This window comes from Cherax quadricarinatus, chromosome 4, assembly GCF_038502225.1.
Source record: "Cherax quadricarinatus isolate ZL_2023a chromosome 4, ASM3850222v1, whole genome shotgun sequence".
NCBI lineage: Eukaryota > Metazoa > Arthropoda > Malacostraca > Decapoda > Parastacidae > Cherax > Cherax quadricarinatus.
Window position 1 is genome coordinate 30,308,441 of NC_091295.1, and position 9,657 is coordinate 30,318,097.

Here is a 9,657-nt window from a genome sequence, read left to right on the forward strand (position 1 = left end):
AAAGTACTACTTGTTTCCTTGGAGACGTGATATTTATCAAAAGAATGTTGCTTCTCACTTTATTTCTCCTCGCCCTCGTAAATACTAATCTTTTTCCTACATCATCTTTAACTGGTATCCTGGAGCGGAACAGCCAGAGACCGGAAACTGTAATAATCATTCCACCTAAGTTGACATAACTACTTCAGTAGTGACTCGTTAATATTGAGAGTGCAGTCAAAAACATTCATGTCTCAACTTGTTAATATATTGTAACTAGTAGAAAACTCGCCTGCAAATGCTTTATATATATATATATATATATATATATATATATATATATATATATATATATATATATATATATATATATATATATATTTAAAGAATATAGTAATTTTTCAGGCATTATACATCATTGCAATTCTTTTGGCACAAAATTTATTAAAACAAAATAGCAATGGTAATATGCATACTCTGAAGAAATTATATTAACAAATGAATATGTTTTATCCTAACCTGCAGGACATCTTGAATATATATCACTTTCTAATGCTGTACAAGTGAAGGAACTACTAAGTTAAAGTGTAGGAACTGCCAGGTAAGTGCTCTGTGCATTTACATGACAGTTGCCAGGCTATTTAATACAGGATAGAGTGGGAGAGTCACTGTCAAGAAATTTTAATGAAAATAAGAAAAATTTTTGGAGTGAGTTAAACAAGTTAAGAAAGCCTAGGGAAAGTATGGATTTGTCCGTTAAAAACAGAGTAGGGGAGTTAGTAGATGGGGAGAGGGAGGTATTAGGTAGATGGCGAGAATATTTTGAGGAACTTTTAAATGTTGAGGAAGAAAGGGAGGCGGTAATTTCATTCACTGGCCAGGGAGGTATACCATCTTTTAGGAGTGAAGAAGAGCAGAATGTAAGTGTGGGGGAGGTACGTGAGGCATTACGTAAAATGAAAGGGGGTAAAGCAGCTGGAACTTATGGGATCATGACAGAAATGTTAAAAGCAGGGGGGGAGATATAGTGTTGGAGTGGTTGGTACTTTTGTTTAATAAATGTATGAAAGAGAGGAAGGTACCTAGGGATTGGCGGAGAGCATGTATAGTCCCTTTATATAAAGGGAAAGGGGACAAAAGAGACTGTAAAAATTATAGAGAAATAAGTTTACTGAGTATACCAGGAAAAGTGTACGGTAGGGTTATAATTGAAAGAATTAGAGGTAAGACAGAATGTAGGATTGCGGATGAGCAAGGAGGTTTCAGAGTGGGTAGGGGGATGTGTAGATCGTGTTTACATTGAAGCATATATGTGAACAGTATTTAGATAAAGGTAGGGAAGTTTTTATTGCATTTATGGATTTAGAAAAGGCATATGATAGAGTGGATAGAAGAGCAATGTGGCAGATGTTGCAAGTATATGGAATAGGTGGTAAGTTATTAAATGCTGTAAAGAATTTTTATGAGGATAGTGAGGCTCAGGTTAGGGTGTGTAGAAGAGAGGGAGACTACTTCCCGGTAAAAGTAGGTCTTAGACAGGGATGTGTAATGTCACCATGGTTGTTTAATATATTTATAGATGGGGTTGTAAAGGAAGTAAATGCTAGGGTGTTCGGGAGAGGGGTGGGATTAAATTTTGGGGAATCAAATTCAAAATGGGAATTGACACAGTTACTTTTTGCTGATGATACTGTGCTTATGGGAGATTCTAAAGAAAAATTGCAAAGGTTAGTGGATGAGTTTGGGAATGTGTGTAAAGGTAGAAAGTTGAAAGTGAACATAGAAAAGAGTAAGGTGATGAGGGTGTCAAATGATTTAGATAAAGAAAAATTGGATATCAAATTGGGGAGGAGGAGTATGAAAGAAGTGAATGTTTTCAGATACTTGGGAGTTGACGTGTCGGCGGATGGATTTATGAAGGATGAGGTTAATCATAGAATTGATGAGGGAAAAAAGGTGAGTGGTGCGTTGAGGTATATGTGGAGTCAAAAAACGTTATCTATGGAGGCAAAGAAGGGAATGTATGAAAGTATAGTAGTACCAACACTCTTATATGGGTGTGAAGCTTGGGTGGTAAATGTAGCAGCGAGGAGACGGTTGGAGGCAGTGGAGATGTCCTGTTTAAGGGCAATGTGTGGTGTAAATATTATGCAGAAAATTCGGAGTGTGGAAATTAGGAAAAGGTGTGGAGTTAATAAAAGTATTAGTCAGAGGGCAGAAGAGGGGTTGTTGAGGTGGTTTGGTCATTTAGAGAGAATGGATCAAAGTAGAATGACATGGAAAGCATATAAATCTATAGGGGAAGGAAGGCGGGGTAGGGGTCGTCCTCGAAAGGGTTGGAGAGAGGGGGTAAAGGAGGTTTTGTGGGTAAGGGGCTTGGACTTCCAGCAAGCGTGCGTGAGCGTGTTAGATAGGAGTGAATGGAGACGAATGGTACTTGGGACCTGACGATCTGTTGGAGTGTGAGCAGGGTAATATTTAGTGAAGGGACTCAGGGAAACCGGTTATTTTCATATAGTCGGACTTGAGTCCTGGAAATGGGAAGTACAATGCCTGCACTTTAAAGGAGGGGTTTGGGATATTGGCAGTTTGGAGGGATATGTTGTGTATCTTTATATGTGTATGCTTCTAAACTGTTGTATTCTGAGCACCTCTGCAAAAACAGTGATAATGTGCGAGTGTGGTGAAAGTGTTGAATGATGATGAAAGTATTTTCTTTTTGGGGATTTTCTTTCTTTTTTGGGTCACCCTGCCTCGGTGGGAGACGGCCGACTTGTTGAAATATATATATATATATATATATATATATATATATATATATATATATATATATATATATATATATATATATATATTCACAGCCTCGGACAGCCGCAGTTAAACTGCGGCTGTCCGAGGATCAAACCCGTGTTATTTTAGCCCGTCTCGTGGGAAACAGGTCAAAATTCACGACGCTCTACCCATTGGACCATACAATCCTTCAAACATCTTGTAACTAGCGGAACTAGGAATGTTTCATGATGCGAGAACATACGTGGTCGAGGTAAGATCCGAAAGGAAGTACGCTAGACATGAAAAGGTCAGCGACAGCACAGAGAGAAGTCTCGCCACAGCCCGTTTCCCAGCTCAAAGGGAACCCCAGGTATGGAGGTCCGACGGAAGTCAAAAGCATCCAAATGGAGCCACTATGCTACCCTGGAAGGATGGTAAGCAGATTTGCCTGGTACTACACCTATTCTGCCACGTTGGTGGACATTTACTTCTTGCCATATTCTGAAGCTGAAGGGGGTGGAGCCGCCAGTTACAGGGAGACCCAGAAGATCCATAAATATGTAGACCTTCTCCCAAGCTATAGCTCTATCACAGTAGGGTCGGAGACTCTTGGAGCATCGGGCAAGTGTGTTCTAAAATTCCTCAGAGAGATGGGTAAAAAGCTCATCACAGAAACCAAGGATCACAGAGCGGCCAACTTCCTCTTTCAGAGACTCATTGTTGCGATCCAGAGGGGAAATGCCTGCAGCATTCTGGGCACGCGGCCCACCGCCGGGAAGCTGGATGAATTATTTGAGATGTAGGCTCTGAGATGGTATCTATGTTGTTTTCATTTCTATTGTATCTGTGTTAATATATTTTGTTTATAAATAAAGTTATATATAAAACACTACGACCAGCGCCGAGGATTTGAACCGCAATCAGTAGGATTGCGTGGTCCCATGGGTTAGTGTCATATGTGATTTTCGCTCACCATGAGGTAGGCCAAACGACATGGGTTCAAATCTTTGGCTAGTCGCATTGTTAAATAAAAAAAAGGCACAATACCGTGGCTGGAACGATATACAAATAACCCGCACATAGAAGAGAGGGGCTTACGACGACGTTTCGGTCCGATTTGGACCATTTACAAAGTCACACTAGCTATGGCCTTTCCAAAACTCATAACCCTGATATTCCTCTGCGTCCTATCATATCCTCTAGAGGTTCTCTCTCTTATTCTCTTGCTTCTTGGCTGGCCAAAACCCTCACTCCCTTCCTTGGTACTTTTTCTCCTGCCCACCTTCGTCACTCTCAAGACTTCATCGTACGGGTTCACTCTCTCCCGATCTGTAAGATGCTTAGTCTTGACGTTGAGTTCCTCTTCACCAATGTCCCTCTTGATGATGTCCTTGATTTTCTTAGAGAGAAAGCCAGTGAAGGGTTACTTCAATTTCCAATACCTACTGATGTCTTTCTTGATCTTATCCGCCTTTGTGTGGACTCAAATTCCTTTTCCTTCCAAGGGAAATATTATTCTCAAACCTTCGGTGTCGATATGGGCTCTCCTCTTTATCCTGTTCTTGCTAATCTTTACATGGAACACTTCGAGACTGTTCTTCTTCCTATTATTGATGTGAGCCCTTCACTCTGGCTCCGCTTTGTAGATGACATCTTTGCTCTGTGGCCTCATGACTCTAGCCTCTTCCAACCATTTCTTGATACTCTTAATAACCTTGCCCCTTCCATTAAGTTTAAAGCTGAATGGGAATCTAATTCCTTGCTTTGGTTGCTTGCTCCCTTGCAACATTGCACAGCTCCTGATGACGCACTGAGAAGTGTGAAAGTACTTGAGCTAAAGATTTCCACTCCCCCCATCCCCCGTGGTTTGTCCTGCATATGTATGTATATTATTGTGACCACGAATGAGTGGTATTAATCAATAACAAAACTGCGACTATACACAAATAACCCGCACATAGAAGAGAGGAGCTTACGACGACGTTTCGGTCCGACTTCGACCATTTACAAAGTCACACTAACAAAAAGGAGAGAAGGAGGGAGTATTTATAGGCCAGGAGGTGGTAGTAGTAGTAGTGGAGGTAGAAGGTAGTAGTGGTGGGGGTAGTAATGGTAGTGGTGGAGCCAGTCAAATACTAAGAAAGAGGGCTACTGCATGGGAGCTAGGGGCCTACAGAGGATAGGAGCAAGAACAAAGAGGGGGGAAATAATGAAGGAACAAATACTCAAGGCAGAAGAAAGACAACCCAGAAGAGAAAGAGGAAAGAAAAAAGGGGAAAAGGGAGAAGAAGGCAATGGAATCAGGTTAAGTCACGGGTGTTTTGAAGTTTGGAGCATTTTACAATGTAGTGGTAGAGGAAGGCATCTACAGAGACGAAGCCAGGTCTAAGATTCATACAAGGAAAGTTGTGTATAAGGGAGGATTCAACCAGACGGAGACTGTAAAAGTTGGAAGTAGGGTAGACAGTCTACAGTAACTAACGAGAAACTTATTTTCTCGAACCATGGCCTGTTATAAACGATTAGAAAAGGCTTAGGGCTGACTTTTTATATCTTATAATTTCATACTTGACATCTCAGAAACCCTCTTACCCCATATGGGTAGTAGGGGGATGATGGTAGGGTGGGGGTGGCACCGACCACTAACCCAGTCTAAGGGTTACCGTGGCCGGTGACATCTACGCTACTCTGAGACCTCTCTCCTTGCTTTGGTTGCTTCCTTGCAACATTGCACAGCTCCTGATGACGCAGTGAGAAGTACTTGAGCTAAAGATTTCCACTCCCTGTGGCTTGTCCTGCATAGTTAAGATCGCCCGTCTGCCATTGTTTGCACACACACACACACACACACACACACACACACACACACACACACACACAGCATTCCGACATCTTAATAAGGAATCGTTCAGGACCCTGTACACCGTGTACGTTAGGCCCATATTGGAGTATGCGGCACCAGTTTGGAACCCACACCTAGCCAAGCATGTAAAGAAACTAGAGAAAGTGCAAAGGTTTGCAACAAAACTAGTCCCAGAGCTAAGAGGTATGTCCTACGAGGAGAAGTTAAGGGAACTCAACCTGACGACACTGGAGGACAGGAGAGATAGGGGGGACATGATAACGACTTACAAAATACTGAGAGGAATTGATAAGGTGGACAAAGACAGGATGTTCCAGAGACTGGACACAACAACAAGGGGACACAGTTGGAAGTTGAAGACACAGATGAATCACAGGGATGTTAGGAAGTATTTCTTCAGCCACAGAGTAGTCAGGAAGTGGAATAGTTTGGGAAGCGATGTAGTGGAGGAAGGATCAATAGATAGCTTTAAGCAGAGGTACGATAAAGCTCATGGTTCAGGGAGAGTGACCTAGTAGCGACCAGTGAAGAGGCGGGGCCAGGAGCTTGGACTCGACCCCTGCAACCTCAACTAGGTGAGAACTAGGTGAGTACACACACACACACACACACACACACACACACACCACAACTGCGTGAGTACAGAGTTGCGTGGCCAGGAGCCATGACTTGACTCCTGCAACAACAATTAGGTGAGTACACATACACGGTAGCGGGGCCAGGATCTATGAATCGACCCCTACAACCACAATTAGGTGAGTACACACACACACACACACACACACACACACACACACACACACACACACACACACACACGGCCACTGAGTGTATATACGTCGAAAGATATACACTTCTGTGTAAAGATTCTTAGTGTCCACTGCACTTATCTGATCGTAATTACCCAGGAGTGAGGTGAGCATCCATTACAATCAGTAAAATTTGCTTAATAAACATGTAGTCAGAAGGTTAGGTATTCTATACAAAACACACACACACACACACACTCGCAAATACAACAGGCCTAGTGTCTAATCGACATGTGCCTAGGACAAAATGATAACTAACTAAAACACACACACACACATATATATATATATATATATATATATATATATATATATACGTTCCAAGGTTCGTAGGTTCGAGTCTCCTTCAGCCAGAGATCAGTGTTTGTATATATTTCGCCTGCTCTTGCGAATTCCTTGCATATATATATATATATATATATATATATATATATATATATATATATATATATATATATATATATATAATCAGTAACAACACTGCACTAGCCAAGGACTCGAACCCATGTTGCTTTGGCCTGCCTCATGGTGGGCGAAAACACATGACGCCCTTATCCACTGGACCATACGATCCTTAAGAGTAGAACATCCAGGGGAACTGAATGTTGTACTCACTACCCAAGGACACAGCAATAGATTCTTGTCAGTTCTGATGCTATATTTATGCTGTTTTAAGCTTAGTTCAAGACTCTTTCCAGAATAAACTTCATGCTATTTCTGACAGGAAATCATTATAGACAACTTTCACCATTTCGGGAAGGGGGAATTCTCAATCAATTTTATTTTAATTGCATCTGTATGTTGGCAGGACCAACATATTATTGGTTGAATGTGATTCTTTGTTCTTTTTTAATTGCAAAATTTTAAATGATTTGTCAATTATTTTTTTTTAATATTTTACATCATATGGTATTTCATAAATCTTCAGTATTTCCTCATCTAATTACTCTGGGCTGCAGATGCACAGAGCTCTCGAAAACATGGAGGAAAATACATAACATTACACTCTCAGAGCAGTTTTTTGGTGGTTTATCTATATACGTATTTTGAATTTAAATTCTTGGTTCCCCTTAACAATTGAAACAGCTAGGAAAGGTAATGTGTTATTTCGTTCATACTAAGAGTAAACTTTACAGATGGAACTTGACTGTCTAATTCAAGAAGGAATTAGTTTATATCTTTATTCTTGGGCATTACGCATATAATATTGCCTACATATCTTTATCATTTGGCTTTATCAGGAAGAATTCTATTATGCTATCTTGTTTAAATAAGTTCCATGTATAGATTGCTAAGGACTGATGAGAGATGATATAATGCTATTCTAAGTGTAAAATCTCGCCTTTAAGCACAAAATTTGCATCAACAATGCTCAATAATCGTCGGCATAGGCAATGGTAAATCGTATTTACAGAAGTCTTCAGATAGGAAACTTAATAAATCGTCAAATGGGACTTTTGTGAACAAAGAAATGACATCAAAACTAACCATACTCTAATCATTTAGGTCAGTTATGATGCTTAGTTTGTCAACTAAATCTGTATTATTATCATAAAAGTTAGAAAATTTACTAGCCATTACTGAGCAAAAGGGGCTAATTATGGGTCTGGCTAGATTACTTGATTTATGTGTTTTGATTAATCTATATATACGTGATCATGAGTTTTTAATTAGTTAATCTTTGCCTTTCAGTTGTCGTTTTATTGTTTTGTTAAAGTTACTATGAACTGAACCTAATGGACTCTTTCTAAGTTTGCAATATATATCTGTATCATTCAATATTCACATTACTTTGGAATATATATATATATATATATATATATATATATATATATATATATATATATATATATATATATATATATATATATATATATATATATATATATATATATATATATATATATATATATATATATATATATATATATATATATATATATATATATATATATATATATATATAATGTGTGTGTGTGTTCACCAATGAAGATACAAATCTTGAATAGCCACAGATAATTAATAGTGTGGTATGTTGGTTTGCAGTAAGAGTGTCAGGACGTGGTCCGCAGTTCAGCAAACAAAGAACCAAGAGAAGATTACCGTGTACACCTTGGTGACACATATTCCAGTCTTCATGAATTACTCCCACCTATCACTGGTCCTTCCTGGAAGATCTTCTTTAGAATGGCTCATCGAATGCGTTTGGATAAATAATGAATACCCTGAGCCCCGGGAGCGGACAACGAATGCACACAAGTAGACTTAATTGTGTCCCGACTTGATATATTTCTGTCCAAAACATTAGCGAAATTATGTCCGGGTAAATATGTAGTTGAGTGTACCTTGGCCGATTAATCAAAGTATTAAACTCCTGGCGGCGACGGAAGCAGACATTATGAGAACAGCCGTATTGAAGCGTCCACTGTAATTTGTATAGTTTACGAGAGGACATTACTCTTAAAGAGGTCCGGTACCACAGCCGACTGTGTTTCCAGCGAACACTAAAATAAAATGAATATTATATGATGTTTATGTTGGCCATTATTCGCACCAGGCAAGCATTAAATCCGCGATGGACTGCTACCCCTAATATTGGTTATTTTCCCCACCAGTGTGTATGTGCGTGCGTGTGTGTGTGTGTGTGTGTGTGTGTGTGTGTGTGTGTGTGTGTGTGTGTGTGTGTGTGTGTGTGTGTGTGTGTGTGTGTGTGTGTGTGTGTGTGTGTGTGTGTGTGTAAGAACTTACCTAATTGTACCCACCTAGCTGTGGTCGCGGGGGTTGACTCCGTTTTCCTGACCCCTACTCTCAATTACTCACGAATGATCACTCACTAGTCCTGGCCTCGTGAACTCTATTCTGGAAACATACTCATAAAATAGTTTATGAAATCTTCTCCCACACTTGCTTCTCCCGATAATTCAACTTCTTGACAACCCTCAGACTGAAGAAGCACTTCCTAATGTCCCTGTGATTCATTTCTTACTGCAGCTTTCATATATGCTTTATGTGCTCTGATTCCTCTCTCTCTGTCGCATGCGCTGAGCGCTGTGTACCTTTTGATTAAGTTCCTAGTTCATCTCTGGCTCCTGCGCTTATCTCTTGACTAATATCTAAATTTTCGAGTTTCTTGACTTAATTATTGAGGTGAGGCGTCCATGTTAGAGCAACAAACTCCTTGACGTCAGTACGTCACACAGGAGTCTGAAAAATCTCTTCTTTGAGGTATTTGAA

The 9,657-nt window shown here is 39.9% G+C and overlaps 1 long non-coding RNA gene across 1 annotated transcript in view; it reads left to right on the plus strand.

The window, feature by feature from the left end:
* Nucleotides 1-8,828, plus strand: part of LOC138854555 (uncharacterized) — a 517,178-nt gene extending 508,350 nt beyond the window's left edge. Inside the window, exon 4 of the long non-coding RNA XR_011393750.1 lies at nt 8,470-8,828. This is a non-coding gene — a long non-coding RNA (uncharacterized lncRNA). The remainder of the gene's footprint in view (nt 1-8,469) is intronic.
* Nucleotides 8,829-9,657: the final 829 nt, after the last annotated feature.